At 41.6% G+C, this 15915-nt stretch overlaps 1 pseudogene; it reads right to left on the bottom strand.

Moving 5' to 3' along the window:
• Window positions 1–13257: 13257 nt before the first annotated feature.
• Window positions 13258–13375, bottom strand: LOC124723522 (annotated as a pseudogene).
• Between the last annotated feature and the right edge of the window lie 2540 nt (window positions 13376–15915).

Genomic DNA, 15915 nt, shown 5'->3' with positions numbered 1-15915 from the left:
ACATATTTTGGCCTCTGTTGACCGCTCCACCGTAGCTTTGCGCGGCTTTCTGTCGTGTTTCACTGAAAACGGGACGACGGACATTTATCAACAGGTGTACAAGTTCTCCATGTGCTTCCCGGTACACCAGCATGGGGTCAACCACCCACTCACTGTCACTCATCTTAAGGCAGCTGGAGGCCTCGCCCCATTACCGCTTTCTCAAGAGTTTGAGTCGCCCTAAGCTGCCTATTGTCGCTTCCCTTCGCCGCTCCCCAGCTGCGCGCCATGGTCAACTCTGCATACTTCCCTAGGATGAACTAGCCTCTAGTACATCGACGCGTTTCCACAAAGTTTTCATGTCGTGTGAATTGCTTTAAAGCCATCACCCAACATTAATTATTCCAATACGTCCATACTATACCCTCTACAAGATGCATTATGCCTTGTCAGTCATTTTTGTTCAGCCCTACTGTTCGCTCAATGTTAGTTCGATGATCTTTAATGACTTCATGTAAGGGGCATAGCTCTTGCCATCTTACAGAACATGAGGGTGGGGGAGGACATTGGCAGCACTTCTTCCAAAGGAACCGTCTCAGTCTACACACTGATTGATTTAGGAACTCACATTAGCGGAATAAATAGGCTTCCAGAAGTCCTTTGAAAAGATGAGATTTTAAAAGCAAGAACCAGGAAAATCTAAATTGCTTTGAGGATCACCCAAAACCTAAAGAATGTTTAACGCTTAAATCCGCCATTATAATACTTTCATCAAGCCGGAATGACTACATTCCTCTGAGTACCACACTGTACCCAAAATAATGTTTGCTTCCTGAATGAGGACGAAAAGAAAGAGAATGCACAACGTACTTTGCCTAAAATACAGAGACAAGATCTATGTAGGTTTATTGAAACAAAAAAAAAATATTCTCCAGTATGGAGAAGATTGTGAATATTATGAGGAAATGAAATCTAATCTCTGGTTATATAAGACAGATAAATGATGCGTATTGAACAGAACAGGTATTTAATATCTTTAATTCAAAGCCAAATACAACAATTTACTGGTGCATTAAAGTCAAATCATCATCAAGGATTGGACATACGAACAGAAGAGACACACGATCGAGGTTCCTGCAAAATAACGATCATGAGTTTTGGGACTTCCTCCGATTAGAAACAGCCAACAGGTGCAAATGAATGGAAAAACGCGCACAAGACAGCGAGTTGACGACAAGAAACTGGGTAAAAAGAAGAATGAGAAGTTCGAATGCTAAACGAAGCTTGTCGTGGCAGGTGTGTGTGTGTGAATTCCTAAGGGACCAAACTGCTGAGGTCATTGGTCCCTCTCGTGGTAGGTACCGAGTCTATTGGCGAAATAAATAATAACAATAAAAGAACTGCGCTCTGTCACTTCTGTTTCAGCACCTCGCTCTAAATCGTGGTCCACTTCTGGGAATAGTCATTTCACTTAAAATAGCTCGTTCGCGTGTAGTAGGTTGTCGGGAATAGTGCTTCGTGCCGATTGAGTAATTTCACAATGCAAAAGGTTGACATAATGTGCTGAGTTATTATTGCCTTCTCCGTTCCTTAGTGTTCACCAGGGATGGCGAAGATTTCGGCTCGCGGACCACGCTCATACCTGAGTGTCAAAGCGCTCAGCCTCGCTTGACATTTCCACACCCACACGCTGCGCGGTCTGAGCGCGAGGAGGGGGACGAGGGGAAAATTAGTTAGTTACGTGCTCCACAGATCAATCTGGCGGTAACCATTATGATGTGGAACATGTCAAGTGCATAAGAAACGCACACATGAATCAAGCTCTTTTTAAATTTAAAGCTTAAAATTTTTATTACCTACACCATTCCCTTAAATGGCACAAAATGCATAACTATTACTGCTATCTGTCAGACATTTTATTTCATCTGGTAACTTACCGCAAAGTTTTACAGGAGCATATTTTACCCCTTTCTGTGCCAAGGATAGGTCAAGTAGAGTGTAGTGTAAGTATTTCTTTCTTCAGGTATTATAAACACGAATGTCACTGTTGTTTTTAAACTGGTCCATGTTGTTGAGAACAAATTTCATTACTGAGTAAGTGTACCGTGAGGCTGTTGTAAGAGTTCCTAACCTTTTAAACAGATGCCTACCATATGTGCGAGTATGAGCCCACACATTATTCTAACTACTTTCTTTTGAGCAGTGAATGCTTTTTGCCTCAGTGTTGAGTTACTCCAAAATATTATTTCGTATGACATCAGAGAGTCAAAGTATGCAAAATACGTTAGTTTGCTTATTTCAGTATCGTCAAAATTAGCAATTATTCTGATTGAAAAAAGTTGCTGAACCTAGTCGCTTTAGGATAGCCAAAATAATAATTTTCCAATTAAGATTCTCACCTATATGTACACCCAAAAACTTAGTATGTTCTATCCTGACTACTGACTTCTGATGATGTGTTATATTTATTGAAGGAACTGTACTTATTGCAGTAGAAAATTGGATGTACTGCGTTTTTTCATAGTTCAGAGCAAGGCCATTCGCTGTAAACCAATTTATAACTATTACATAGACATTTTTTGTATCATTTTCTATTGGAGTTTCTTTTGCTGGAGTAATAATCATGCTTGTATCATCAGCAAACAGTGTCAGGTTAGATTCTTGTTTCAGATCAGAAGGGAGGTCATTCACTTATATCAAGAACAGAAGAGCACCCATGATCGAACTATGTGGAACACCAAATGTAATTTCACACCAATTAGATGAATTGCGAAACTTCCTTAAATCTCGTAAACCATACATAGAAACTTCTTGCTTCCTGTTCTGTAGATATGACTTAAACCACTCATATGCTATTTCTGTAACAAAATGTCATGGTTCACACAATGAAACGCTTTGGATAAGTCACAAAAAATTCCTATTGGTGACATTTTACTATTCAAAGACTTTATTATGTTGGCAGTGAAATTGTATATTGCTGTCTCACTGGAACAGCATTTTTGAAATCAGAACTGTGTGTTACTAAGTATCCCTTTACTGTTGAGATGGCTAACCACTCTTGAGCACATTACTTTCTCGACTATTTTTGAAAATGCTGTAAGCAAGGATACTGGCCGCTAATTATTGACATCTGTGGTGTCCCCTTTTCTGTAGAGAGGCTTGACAATGGCATATTTTAACCTGCCTGGGAAAATACCTTGGGTTATTGATATATTACAGATGTCTCTCGGAACATCAGCTGTAGATGCCCCACATTGTTTTAATATCTTGTTAGAGATGTCATCTACTCCAACAGAACATTTATTCTTCAAAGATTTAATGACTTTCCTTATTTCACAAGTGGTTGTTAGATGAAAATTAATCTGACTAGGATTTCTCAAAACTGACTCTTCAATGTATTGCTCGGCTTTTTCTTTTGGACTATTCTCAACAATTTTTTGACCTACACTTAGAAAATGGTTGTTAAGTATATTAGCTACTTGTGTACTGTTGGTTAAGGTGGACTCATTCTCTGTAATAGTAATACTAACTACCCTAGTGGTTACTTTTCCTTTCTCTCTTCTAACAACATTCCATACTGATTTGATTTTATTGCCCGAATTGTTAATTACATCTCTAATATACATATTTTTTGATTTTCTGACAACTTTTCTTAGTATGTTACAATAATTTTTAAAGTACAAAATTACTTCTGGGTCTTTACTAATTATTGCTGTCTCATACAATTTTATTTTTCTTTCTGAAGACACTTTAATACCTGTAATGATCCAAGGTTTCTTTGAAAACTGTTTGGTGTTATATTTAGTAACTTTTTCGGGGCAACAATGTTCAAAAAGGGGTGTAAATTTATCAAGAAATATGTTGCATTTATCAGTGGCATTTGTCTCATTATATACATCTTCTCATTTAACATTTCTTATACTTTCTCTGAAGTGCTCTATAGATACTGGGTGGACCAAACTTACACTTTTACTTAATGATTTCTGAACTGTACCCCCTACTAAGTTTTTTAAGTTAATCAGTTGTGCTTCATCGTCTGATAACCATTTATCACAGGGAAAGCATGTGTTAGTTTTACATCCTCTTGCTGTACAAATACATTATCTATTGCTACTGTCTTGAGCTATACGTATAGGGAAATTGATCACTGAATCTAAGTTATATGTCATTAATAACATTTTTAGTTCACTTTTACTATTAGAATTGCTTAAAAAGTTTACATTGAAATCACCACTTCTTCTTTTTGTTTGACAGACAGCCTAATAGGAAGTCAAACTTTTTTTATGAATAGCTCCCAATCTCGTAATGGGGACCTGTACACCGTTGCTAATATCAACACTATATTATCTAGCTGTACCGAGCGGGGTGGCGCAGTGGTTAGACACTGGACTCGCATTCAGGAGGACGACGGTTCAATCCCGCGTCCGGCCATCCTGATTTAGGTTTTCCGTGATTTCCCTAAATCACTCCAGGCAAATGCCGGGATGCTTCCTCTAAAAGGGCACGGCCGACTTCCTTCCCAATCCTTCCCTAATCCGATGAGACCGATGACCACGCTGTCTGGTCTCCTTCCCCAAACCAACCAACCAACCTAGCTGTAGTTCATATACACAAATCCAAAGTGCTGATCGACACAAAATTTGCTTACTTCTACAGTTTTGTATTTATATCCTTGTCTTGTGTAAACGGCAACACCTCCTTTATCCATGCCAGATCTGCAAGTATAAGATGCTAAATTATACCCATTTATACTGACATTTTCCATTCCCACAGTTACATGGTGTTCAGATAGACAAAGTATACCAATCTCATTCTTATTATTGAGATCATCTAAACACACTAACAGCTCATCTACTTTATTTTTTATTCCCCTGATATTTTGATGAAGTAAATTGATACAACCTTTAGCTTTATCCCTATTTACTGTACATGAAGCTTCTTTTATTCTATTTTTCTTGATTGTTGTCTGTCTGGACTTTGGTTTTAACCTAAAAAAAACCTGTCTGCCTGGTCCTATTAACCACATTAACCACAGGGATCACTCCTTGTGTGATTGTGCCCCCCTCCCCCCCCCCCCCCCCCCACCGCCCAGTTTCCAGTATCTGCTAATAGAGAAGCTAACTTACCTTTCTCCTTCCCACTTAGGTGCAGGCCATGTGTAATGTATCTCCACCTACCAATAGCATCAACTGGAACAACACTTACGTGAGATTTTGGCGGTGTCTGGAGCATTCTGTTCAGCTCAATGTTAACATGCCTTACAGCAGTTGTTTACCCAGGACCGATCATGGCGCTGAAGGACCTCCACAAACGCGACATTTGTATGTCCAATTTCTGCTCCTATTTTATCCAGGTCACTCCTGATACTATATCCTGGATTCATACTATATCTTGGAAAACAGCGAATGCGCCGTATTTAAATAGCAGCACGGTAGTACTGCATATGATTTGGTTTTGTACTTCACAATTCGCAACAACAGAGACCACAAACGAAACAAGTTTTCAGTTTCAATGAATTAATGCTGGGAACGCCGATAACATAACATAGTTTTTATCTGGTAAAAACTGTCGGCATATAGAGAGATTCAGACAGTTGCACAGAGTTTCGCACTCAAGTCGCCTAATAATCGTGACTTATTTAGTTTCGTAATCGAAAAAAGATCTTTCAGACAAATACAAATACGTCAACTGAAATATTGTACTAATTGTGCAACCTCATTATGAAGACTTGGAAAATGTACCTGAGAAAAGCAATGTAGACATCCTGGACAGTTTTAAAGTAGAAAGATTTGTAATTAAAACTAGAGTTACCTTGCAGGTCAGTCAGTTATATCCGCACATGCACAGAGGCACTTTCAAATGAAACGGCAAATATTATTGAAAACAACTCGAAAGTAGATGTAAAACTGGCAGTGTCCTTAAAACCTTTATAAAACTTATAAAACTATCGTTGCAATTCCTGCAAGGCTACAAGGAATTCTTCAAACCTCGTACTTTCTTTAACATCAGTCAATTACACTACCCTGCTGCTGTTGAGAAAAGGTTGAATTTTTCAGCGTGAAACCGATCTCCAACTGGGCTAAATCACCATATACCATATCGATGTTATAGTAAACACAATTCGTGTCCTGGACAATACAAAATCATCACTTCTGCATCCTGCATATAGCTATTGACAACCAGACACTTCTACATAATCACAAAGACAGACAGCATTAGCATGTATATAGTTCTAGCAGCACTGGATATTTTCCACGAGGTCGGTCGGTCATCCACAGTGGTCAGCCATCATGTGTCAACTGCCCTTTCACATGCTTGCCAGAGATGCGAACAGAGCACCCTCAGCGGACTGTAGTCACTCTCCAAACTGTTGTACAAAGGCTGGGGTGGTTGCCCTTGGCACAAAGGCGTTACTGTTTCCGGTCCTGACCTGCTTGCTTGCTGCCTTTCTACACTCATCTCCACACTCTGGGATTACAAGAACACATGTAGTTTCACGTGGATTGCCAGAACATCATACCGTTTACGCTATAGTTCTCGATATGAAGCACGTAACAGTACCTTACGATTGCTTGCACAGTGTAATTCCGAAGATAAATAGTGGAAATTATTTCTCTAGAAACCCGGAACTTCAGTGAGATGCAGTGAGGTAGAATATGCTCCAAACCACTGAGTAACTAGAAACTTATCTCGTCTGCGAAAATTTTTATGTAAAAACTCAAAAAAATAGAGGAAACTAGTAGTTCTACCCATGAATACCGAAGTCACTGATACAACAGATTCCAAATCATCCTTCTATGTTACAAAGTCAACCAAGGTGTTTCTCATGTCTAGAGAACCAGCAAACGTGTCTTTCATCCGTCTTTCCCCATCTAAATGTACACAACACAATTTATGTTCTCTCAACCAAATACAGACGGGAAATGTTTAGAAGCAGTCAACCGGACAATTTACATGTGAAGAAATAACTGTCCAGCACAAACACAGCCCTTATTGAATCTTCTCAAATTTCCACAGAGAACATACGCGATCACAAACGCTGTCCAACACGTACTGAGTATTATTTCACTATTCAGCCTTCTAGAGTGCAACACAGTTAGGTCAGCTACATTCCTGCATCCCAGCCAGCTTCTCCAGTCCTGACGGCTCCCACCATAAGCTGGAGACGTCAAACTCGTTCTGGTGACAGGCCACTGCTACCATGCGCCCCACAACCCAGACAGAATCGTCCTAAGAAATCAGCCACATATATTTTATTGCTGTAAATAAAATTAAATGTACGGTTGCAGCCTCAGTCTGACAACATTCGACAATGAGCATAGTATCAGAAATACATAGTCCTGACAGCTGTGGCTCTGGAAAAAGAAATATCTGTACCATACTTATGACTGGACTTAATTTTCCACATAAAATAATCTTACACTCCTCTTAAGGCTATCGCAGTTTTCCACATCAAATCCATACCTTCCTTAAACAGGACATAGTCATTTTCTCTGCACATGTTGGAACACATATATACTTTATAGGCCTGCTGATCACAGTGAATCCATCATGCATCCCCTACTACTAAGTATAATACTTAGCCAATAACTGAATGCTGGTGATGCCAAACAGTACTGGACGAAAATCCGAGATGGATGGATGTGTCTCATTTGTTTTTTTTTCTTGCGAGTGGTACCGGTGTGTCTTAGGAACAGAGACGTAATCGTCTTACAAGCCACCAGATGTTAAAAACACGATCGCAACGGCTATGTTATTGTCACAAGCGGTCTTGGTTCTACTGGCACACGCAAATATCCACGTTAAAAACTATACTGGTTTTATAAGTCGAGGTGTGGTATTGATTCTGAATGAAGTCGTCTTCCACACAAATACTGCGACATTGAATATACATGGAGATCACTGGGATGTGTATTAACAGACCAAAAGTGCGGGTGCACGTCACCTGTGGTATAAGCTAGTATTAAAATCATTGAATTTAAAAAAGTGATTTGGCTAAGAAACATGGTTGTTGTTGTTGATGTGGTCTTCAGTCCTGAGACTGGTTTGATGCAGCTCTCCGTGCTACTCTATCCTGTGCAAGCTTCTTCATCTCCCAGTACCTACTGCAGCCTACATCCTTCTGAATCTGCTTAGTGTATTCATCTCTTGGTCTCCCTCTACGATTTTTACCCTCCACGCTGCCCTCCAATACTAAATTGGTGATCCCTCCATGTCTCAGAACATGTCCTACCAACCGATCCCTTCTTCTAGTCAAGTTGTGCCACAAGCTCCTCTTCTCCCCAATTCTATTCAATACCTCCTCATTAGTTATGTGATCTACCCATCTAATCTTCAGCATTCTTCTGTAGCACCATATTTCGAAAGCTTCTATTCTCTTCTTGTCTAAGCTACTTATCGTCCACGTTTCACTCCCATACATGGCTACACTCCATACAAACACTTTCAGAAATGACTTCCTGACATTTAAATCTATACTCGATGTTAACAAATTTTCTTCTTCAGAAACACTTTCCTTGCCATCGCCAGTCTACATTTTATATCCTCTCTACTTCGACCATCATCATTTATCTTGCTCCCCAAATAGCAAAACTCCTTTACTACTTTAAGCGTCTCATTTCCTAATCTAATTCCCTCAGCATCATCCGACTTAATTCGACTACATTCCGTTATCTTCGATTTGCTTTTGTTGATGTTCATCTTATATCCTCCTCAAGACACTGTCCATTCCGTTCAACTGCGCTTCCAAGTCCTTTGCTGTCTCTGACAGAATTACAATGTCACCGGCAAACCTCAAAGTTTTTATTTCTTCTTCATGGATTTTAATACCTACTCCGAACTTTTCTTTTGTTTCCTTTATTGCTTGCTCAATATACAGATTGAATAACATCGGGGATAGGCTACAACCCTGTCTCACTTCCTTTCCAACCACTGATTCCCTTTCGTGTCCCTCGACTCTTATAACTGTCATCTGGTTTCTGTACAAAATGTAAATAGCCTTTCGCTCTCTGTATTTTACCCGTGCCACCTTTAGAATTTGAAAGAGAGTATTCCAATCAACAGTGTCGAAAGCTTTCTCTAAGTCTACAAATGCTAGAAACGTAGGTTTGCCTTTCCTTAATCTTTCTTCTAAGATAAGTCTTAAGGTCAGTATTGCCTCACGTGTTCCAGTAATTCTACGGAATCCAAACTGATCTTCCCCGAGGTCGGCTTCTACTAGTTTTTCCATTCGTCTGTAAAGAATTCGTGTTAGTACTTTGCAGCTGTGGCTTATTAAACTGATTGTTCGGTAATTTTCACATCTGTCAACACCTGCTTTCTTTGGGATTGAAATTATTATATTCTTCTTGAAGTCTGAGGGTATTTCGCCTGTTTCATACATCGTGCTCACCAGATGGTAGAGTTTTGTCAGGACTGGCTCTCCCAAGGCCGTCAGTAGTTCCAATGGAATGTTGTCTACTCCGGGGGCCTTGTTTCGACTCAGGTCCTTCAGTGCTCTGTCAAACTCTTCACGCAGTATCGTATCTCCCATTTCATCTTCATCTACATCCTCTTCCATTTCCATAATATTGTCCTCAAGTGCATCGCCCTTGTATAGACCCTCTATATACTCCTTCCACCTTTCTGCTCTCCCTTCTTTGCTTAGAACTGGGTTTCCATCAATGCTCTTGATGTTCATGCAAGTGGTTCTCCTTTCTCCAAAGGTCCCTTTAATTTTCCTGTAGGCAGTATCTATCTTACCCCTAGTGAGATAAGCCTCTACATTCTTACATTTGCCCTCTAGCCATCCCTGCTTAGCCATTTTGCACTTCCTGTCGATCTCTTTTTTCAGACGTTTGTATTCCTTTTTGCTTGCTTCATTTACTGCATTTTTATATTTTCTCCTTTCATCAATTAAATTCAATATTTCTTCTGTTATCCAATGGTTTCTACTAGCCCTCGTCTTTTTACCTATTTGATCCTCTGCTGCCTTCACTATTTCATACCTCAAAGCTACCCATTCTTCTTGTACTGTATTTCTTCCCCCTATTCCTATCAGTTGTTCCCTTATGCTCTCCCTGAAACTCTGTACAACGTCTGGTCCTTTCAGGAACATTGTATGAAGCTGGTATTTGCAACTCCGTCTTGAGGCCACAAGATATTTCTCCAGTATTTGTAACACACTGTATCTCAATGCACTGTCACAGGTTCTGCTATATATCCACGGGGTTATATGTGATGGTTGATTGAGAATAATCACATACAATAGATGGTGTGCTATGTGATGAATCACTTTAAAAAAATGCAATGCTAGATTGAGGTCATAAGTAATGTACACTAGCTTTTCAGATTTATAATGTTACGCTTTCTGGTAGAAATGCTGTCTGCAATTTGAAATCAAATCTTTCCATTCAACCACATACATGCATTGGATCCTGTGGAGATGTCTTTTAATGATTACAGCCACTAGTGAATCATATTCGTGGCACTCTCATTTCTCGAATCGAGTCACCTTTTTTGAACCTATCTGCTACCGTAAAACTTGAATGTGGTTTTAGACAGTCCCTATGCATCCTGTAACTGTTCCTCAGTCTCTACCTCGCCATGCCTGCAACTTTGTGCATGTGATAATTCCAGTTTAAGTCGGAACTGAGAAGAAGTCGGAGAGCGCTATATCTACCACATTCTGAAACCTGTTTAGAAACAGGGTAATCTGAGTTAATGCAACAAGACCATGTTTTGACCGCTTGGTGGAAATGTGATCATGTTGTCGTAGCTCCACCAATCGTGTACAATGTGTAAGGCCAGCACCAAACGAAACTTTCTCCTGCAACACAAGGATATATAAAGACAGTATGGGAACTGAGAGAAGGATGAGGATTTTGCTGCTGCATTGTTGTATGTTTCCAAACTACATTCAGGTACTGCAGTCCCTCAGGTTCCATTCACTTCTGTCACCCAAACATTCTCTCTGTCACGCACCATCCAACCGAGAATAAAAAACTACAAACTTTAAAGCTCCACTACTGTAACCTGTCTCACGATATATAACAAATTCTGTTTGCGTGCTTGCATCGTGAATATGCTCCGACCCCATTAAATATACAGCTATTGATCCACTCAGTGATCGAAGCTGCTTCCATAGACACAGGTGTCAGCGCCTGTACTATAGGAGGACCATATCCCACAGGCTATCAGTCACAAGAGAGGCTCTCTGTGTTGTTGTTTGATACATTGTCTTTTTTCTGCTGTGACGCATCCAAACAGCGTATGGCACAGCTTTCTACACCGCCACGCATTTTGTTTCTTCCATCACGACTCCGAGGTCTGCGTAAGGTTCTAAACCGACATTAACATGTTTCAATCCATTGGCTCTGACTGAAAGCTGGGCATCGCACAGTGTAAATTTACTGCTAAAACTGGAAACCAGGTGAGCGTCCTGTTTAGACTAAAAAAACTTAACTCTTCTCGAACAGGTCATGAGGGCCCAACGGTACCGACTGGCCGCCGTGCCATCCTCAGCCCACAGGCGTCACTGGATGCGGATATGGAGGGGCATCTACATCTACATCTACATCCATACTCCGCAAGCCACCTGACGGTGTGTGGCGGAGGGTACCCTGAGTACCTCTATCGGTTCTCCCTTCTATTCCAGTCTCGTATTGTTCGTGGAAAGAAGGATTGTCGGTATGCTTCTGTGTGGGCTCTAATCTCTCTGATTTTATCCTCATGGTCTCTTCGCGAGATGTACGTAGGAGGGAGCAATATACTGCTCGACTCTTCGGTGAAGGTATGTTCTCGAAACTTTAACAAAAGCCCGTACCGAGCTACTGAGCGTCTCTCCTGCAGAGTCTTCCACTGGAGTTTATCTATCATCTCCGTAACGCTTTCGCGATTACTAAATGATCCTGTAACGAAGCGCGCTGCTCTCCGTTGGATCTTCTCTATCTCTTTTATCAACGCTATCTGGTACGGATCCCACACGGCTGAGCAGTATTCAAGCAGTGGGCGAACAAGCGTACTGTAACCTACTTCCTTTGTTTTCGGATTGCATTTCCTTAGGATTCTTCCAATGAATCTCAGTCTGGCATCTGCTTTACCGACTATCAACTTTATATGATCATTCCATTTTAAATCACTCCTAATGCGTACTCCCAGATAATTTATGGAATTAACTGCTTCCAGTTGCTGACCTGCTATTTTGTAGCTAAATGATAAGGGATCTATCTTTCTATGTATTCGCAGCACATTACACTTGTCTACATTGAGATTCAATTGCCATTCCCTGCACCATGCGTCAATCCGCTGCAGATCCTCCTGCATTTCAGTACAATTTTCCATTGTTACAACCTCTCGATACACCACAGCATCATCTGCAAAAAACCCCAGTGAACTTCCGACATCATCCACCAGGTCATTTATGTATATTATGAATAGCAACGGTCCTATGACACTCCCCTGCGGCACACCTGAAATCACTCTTACTTCGGAAGACTTCTCTCCATTGAGAATGACATGCTGCGTTCTGTTATCTAGGAACTCCTCAATCCAATCACACAATTGGTCTGATGGTCCAATGCTCTTACTTTGTTCATTAAACGACTGTGGGGAACTGGTTCAAATGGTTCAAATGGCTCTGAGCACTATGGGACTTGACATCTATGGTCATCAGTCCCCTAGAACTTAGAACTACTTAAACCTAACTAACCTAAGGACATCACACAACACCCAGTCATCACGAGGCAGAGAAAATCCCTGACCCCGCCGGGAATCGAACTCGGGAACCCGGTCGTGGGAAGCGAGAACGCTACCGCACGACCACGAGCTGCGGACTGTGGGGAACTGTATCGAACGCCTTGCGGAAGTCAAGAAACACGCCATCTACCTGTGAACCCGTGTCTATGGCCCTCTGAGTCTCGTGGACGAATAGCGCGAGCTGGGTTTCACACGACCGTCTTTTTCGAAACCCATGCTGATTCCTACAGAGTAGATTTCTAGTCTCCAGAAAAGTCATTATACTCGAACGTAATACGTGTTCCAAAATTCTACAACTGATCGACGTTAGAGATATAGGTCTATAATTCTGCACATCTGTTCGACGTCCCTTCTTGAAAACGGGGATGACCTGTGCCCTTTTCCAATCCTTTGGAACGCTACGCTCTTCTAGAGACCTACGGTACACCGCATGTGGTCAGCCCACCGCTCTCCCGGCCGTATGTCAGTTTCCGAGACCGGAACCGATATTTCTCAATCAAGTAGCTCCTCAGTTTGCCTCACAAGGGCTGAGTGCACCCCGCTTGCCAACAGCGCTCGAGAGACCGGATGGTCACCCATCCAAGTGCTAGCTCAGCCCGACAGCGTTTAACTTCGGTGATCTGACGGGAACCGGTGTTACCACTGCGGCAAGGCCGTTGGCCCTGTTTAGAGTTCCAGAGATATTTATTTTGACTTCCAAATATCATCGTTTTGGTGTGTAAAATCAGATATTGCAGCTGATATCGGTTTCGGGATTTGTTTCCCACAAAAGCGTGTGAAGTGTCTCAGGAAGGTTTCACAAGTGTACAGCGACGTTTTTTAGTGTCAGTGTTCATGTGTTGTGGTATACGTCGCGAAATTGAGGAAAATTACTATGGAGCGATCCTTTGAAAGTGCGTTTAGAGACGTATTCATTTGGATTTAGAAACTCATGAAGCAGCTCATACTCAAAGACTAGTGTATTTCCCACAAAAACTCGCGAAGCGTGTCAGAGGTGGTTTCACAAGCGTGCCACGATCTTGCTGCTCATGTGTCGCAGTGGTGGTATTCCTCGGAACAAAACGTGCAATTGTCTAAATAATCTCACATCGTTTGCAAAGCCCTCTCTTTGTGCAATGGTACATTTAGTTCCTGTGATATCTTCGAGTTATGTATGTGACAATATTCCGCTTCAGTGGCAAAGGCTATCCATGTGCCAGGGATGGGAAGGAAGGAGGCCGTGGGTATTTCCAACACGACAGGAAGTGCTTAGCAGCTACCGCATGACAGTGCTGTAAGCCGGCGCACCATTTTTGTGGCATAATCCGGCGTATTGCCTCTTTTCTAGTGGGTTGCAGAGACTCTGGGGTCAAGATCTTGTCTTTTGCACTTTGGAAGACTGACTGAATGACTGAACTGTTATCAGTTGTTCTACGGTTACAGCACTTGCATTTATCAGCATGAGTTTTGAAGAGTAACTTAGCCCTATCTTCATTATTTCGTGAAGTGCATTCGTCTTCACCAAATATCATTGCTGTCAACACAGTCCTCAGATGCTAATATACTCCTCCTTCTCCAGAACAGATATCTTGTCCGTTGAACACAGCATACAATTACGTCCATCCTCCCATTCCAGCAGCTAGACACAGACTGAGTCCTTTTGCCACCACTTTTTGCATACTGTCTTCTTGGATTACGTCACAAAAGGGGAGAGGGGGAGGGACGAAAGCGCCCTCTGTTTGTGGTGTTGTGAACTATGTCAGTTGGACTCCAGTCCTCATGGTGAACGCACTGGATGAAGCTGTCGTCTATGACAACTCAAATTGTTTAAATAAACAATGAATGCAAAATAAAGATTTACGTCCTTCCTATCTGGCAGCCCAGCACAGCCTGAGTCCTTTTCCTGCCAATTTTCTGACGGGGGAGGGGAGCAATGTATGCCAAAGAAAGACTTACATCCATCCCATCTGGCAGACGAGCACTGACTGAGTCCTTTTCCCATCAATTTCCAGAGGGGTGAGGAGAGGAGAGTGGAGAGGGAGGGGAGGGGAGGGAGAAGGGGAGGGGGTTAGGGGATAGTGGAGGTAGCCCAGTTCATCTATTTCCCCCAAAATTTGAAGTTCCCACCATGATGTCACTGTGATGTTGCCACATCTATGACCGCCACATGGATCCGCCATCATGAATAAATTTGGCAATAATGCAACGTGGGATGGTGCCGCCCTTGCCCTATAAATTGTAATCCATTCCGGATATTCTAATTTTCGTTCCTGCACTCCTGTTTCCGTCATAAATTCAACAATAGTGAGATTAAATAGAAAAAATATTTCCAAGCATGCCCATTGACTTAACCAACGTACTTTTCAATAATATATGAAGTCCTCGTACTCTTCGTTCACTTCAATTGTAGCTGAAAATGGATTAAAAGCTGGGACTTCAGAAATTTTAGTATTTGTACCACGAATTTCTTCATGTCAGAAAATTTAACACAATGTCCTTCTTGATGTACAAAACAGTGAATCCTGTCTGTTGATCATCGTGATTTTTTGCTATTTCATCGTCATCTAAAATATTAAATTCTTTCTGCATCGCACTATAGTGTCGTTTTGTAGCAAATAAGCGCTACTCGTCGCTTGTGCGAATTGAGAATTGACATCCTTCTCTTGTGTCAGTCCCATTCCTTTTAAAGGATTGTGACGATAGATCCCTAGATTACCTCTTTTTGTGCAAATAGCCACTGGACCCGTGAACGTCCTTCATCACACGAACAAATAGCTGAGGGTAAACAGAGCTGACACAACCATTCTGCAGAAGTCAGAGAGTTGTGCCGACCGCAAAATGACGCACCGCTGTACTACTGAAATGTCACGCTGTTCTGGGTACTTCCGCGAAGTCTGAGCGAAGACGAGTAACAGGCCAGGACCTTGGTCCGTACTGGTCTGCACACACTGCACGCGTGACGTTTTGGCTTGCACTGGCTGACCGTGGTGTTCACTAACAAATTAACAGCTATGTTTCTCGTGTAGGTAAAAAGAAATATTCAAGAACCTGGGATACAGACGAAAGAGGCGCACTATCGGCGTGATTGGCAGATAAATGTTGTCATTGTTTTCAACCAAATGTGTTTTACCCACTTGTATTAGGGATCGTCGGTGGCTTTCATTTCTCATTATTATTATTGTTGTCAAATGAGACCACTATGAAGCACACACAGCCATGCCC

Source organism: Schistocerca piceifrons, chromosome X, assembly GCF_021461385.2.
Source record: "Schistocerca piceifrons isolate TAMUIC-IGC-003096 chromosome X, iqSchPice1.1, whole genome shotgun sequence".
Lineage (NCBI taxonomy): Eukaryota > Metazoa > Arthropoda > Insecta > Orthoptera > Acrididae > Schistocerca > Schistocerca piceifrons.
Note: the sequence above shows the minus strand (reverse complement) of the source record. Positions and strands in the feature narration are given on the sequence as shown.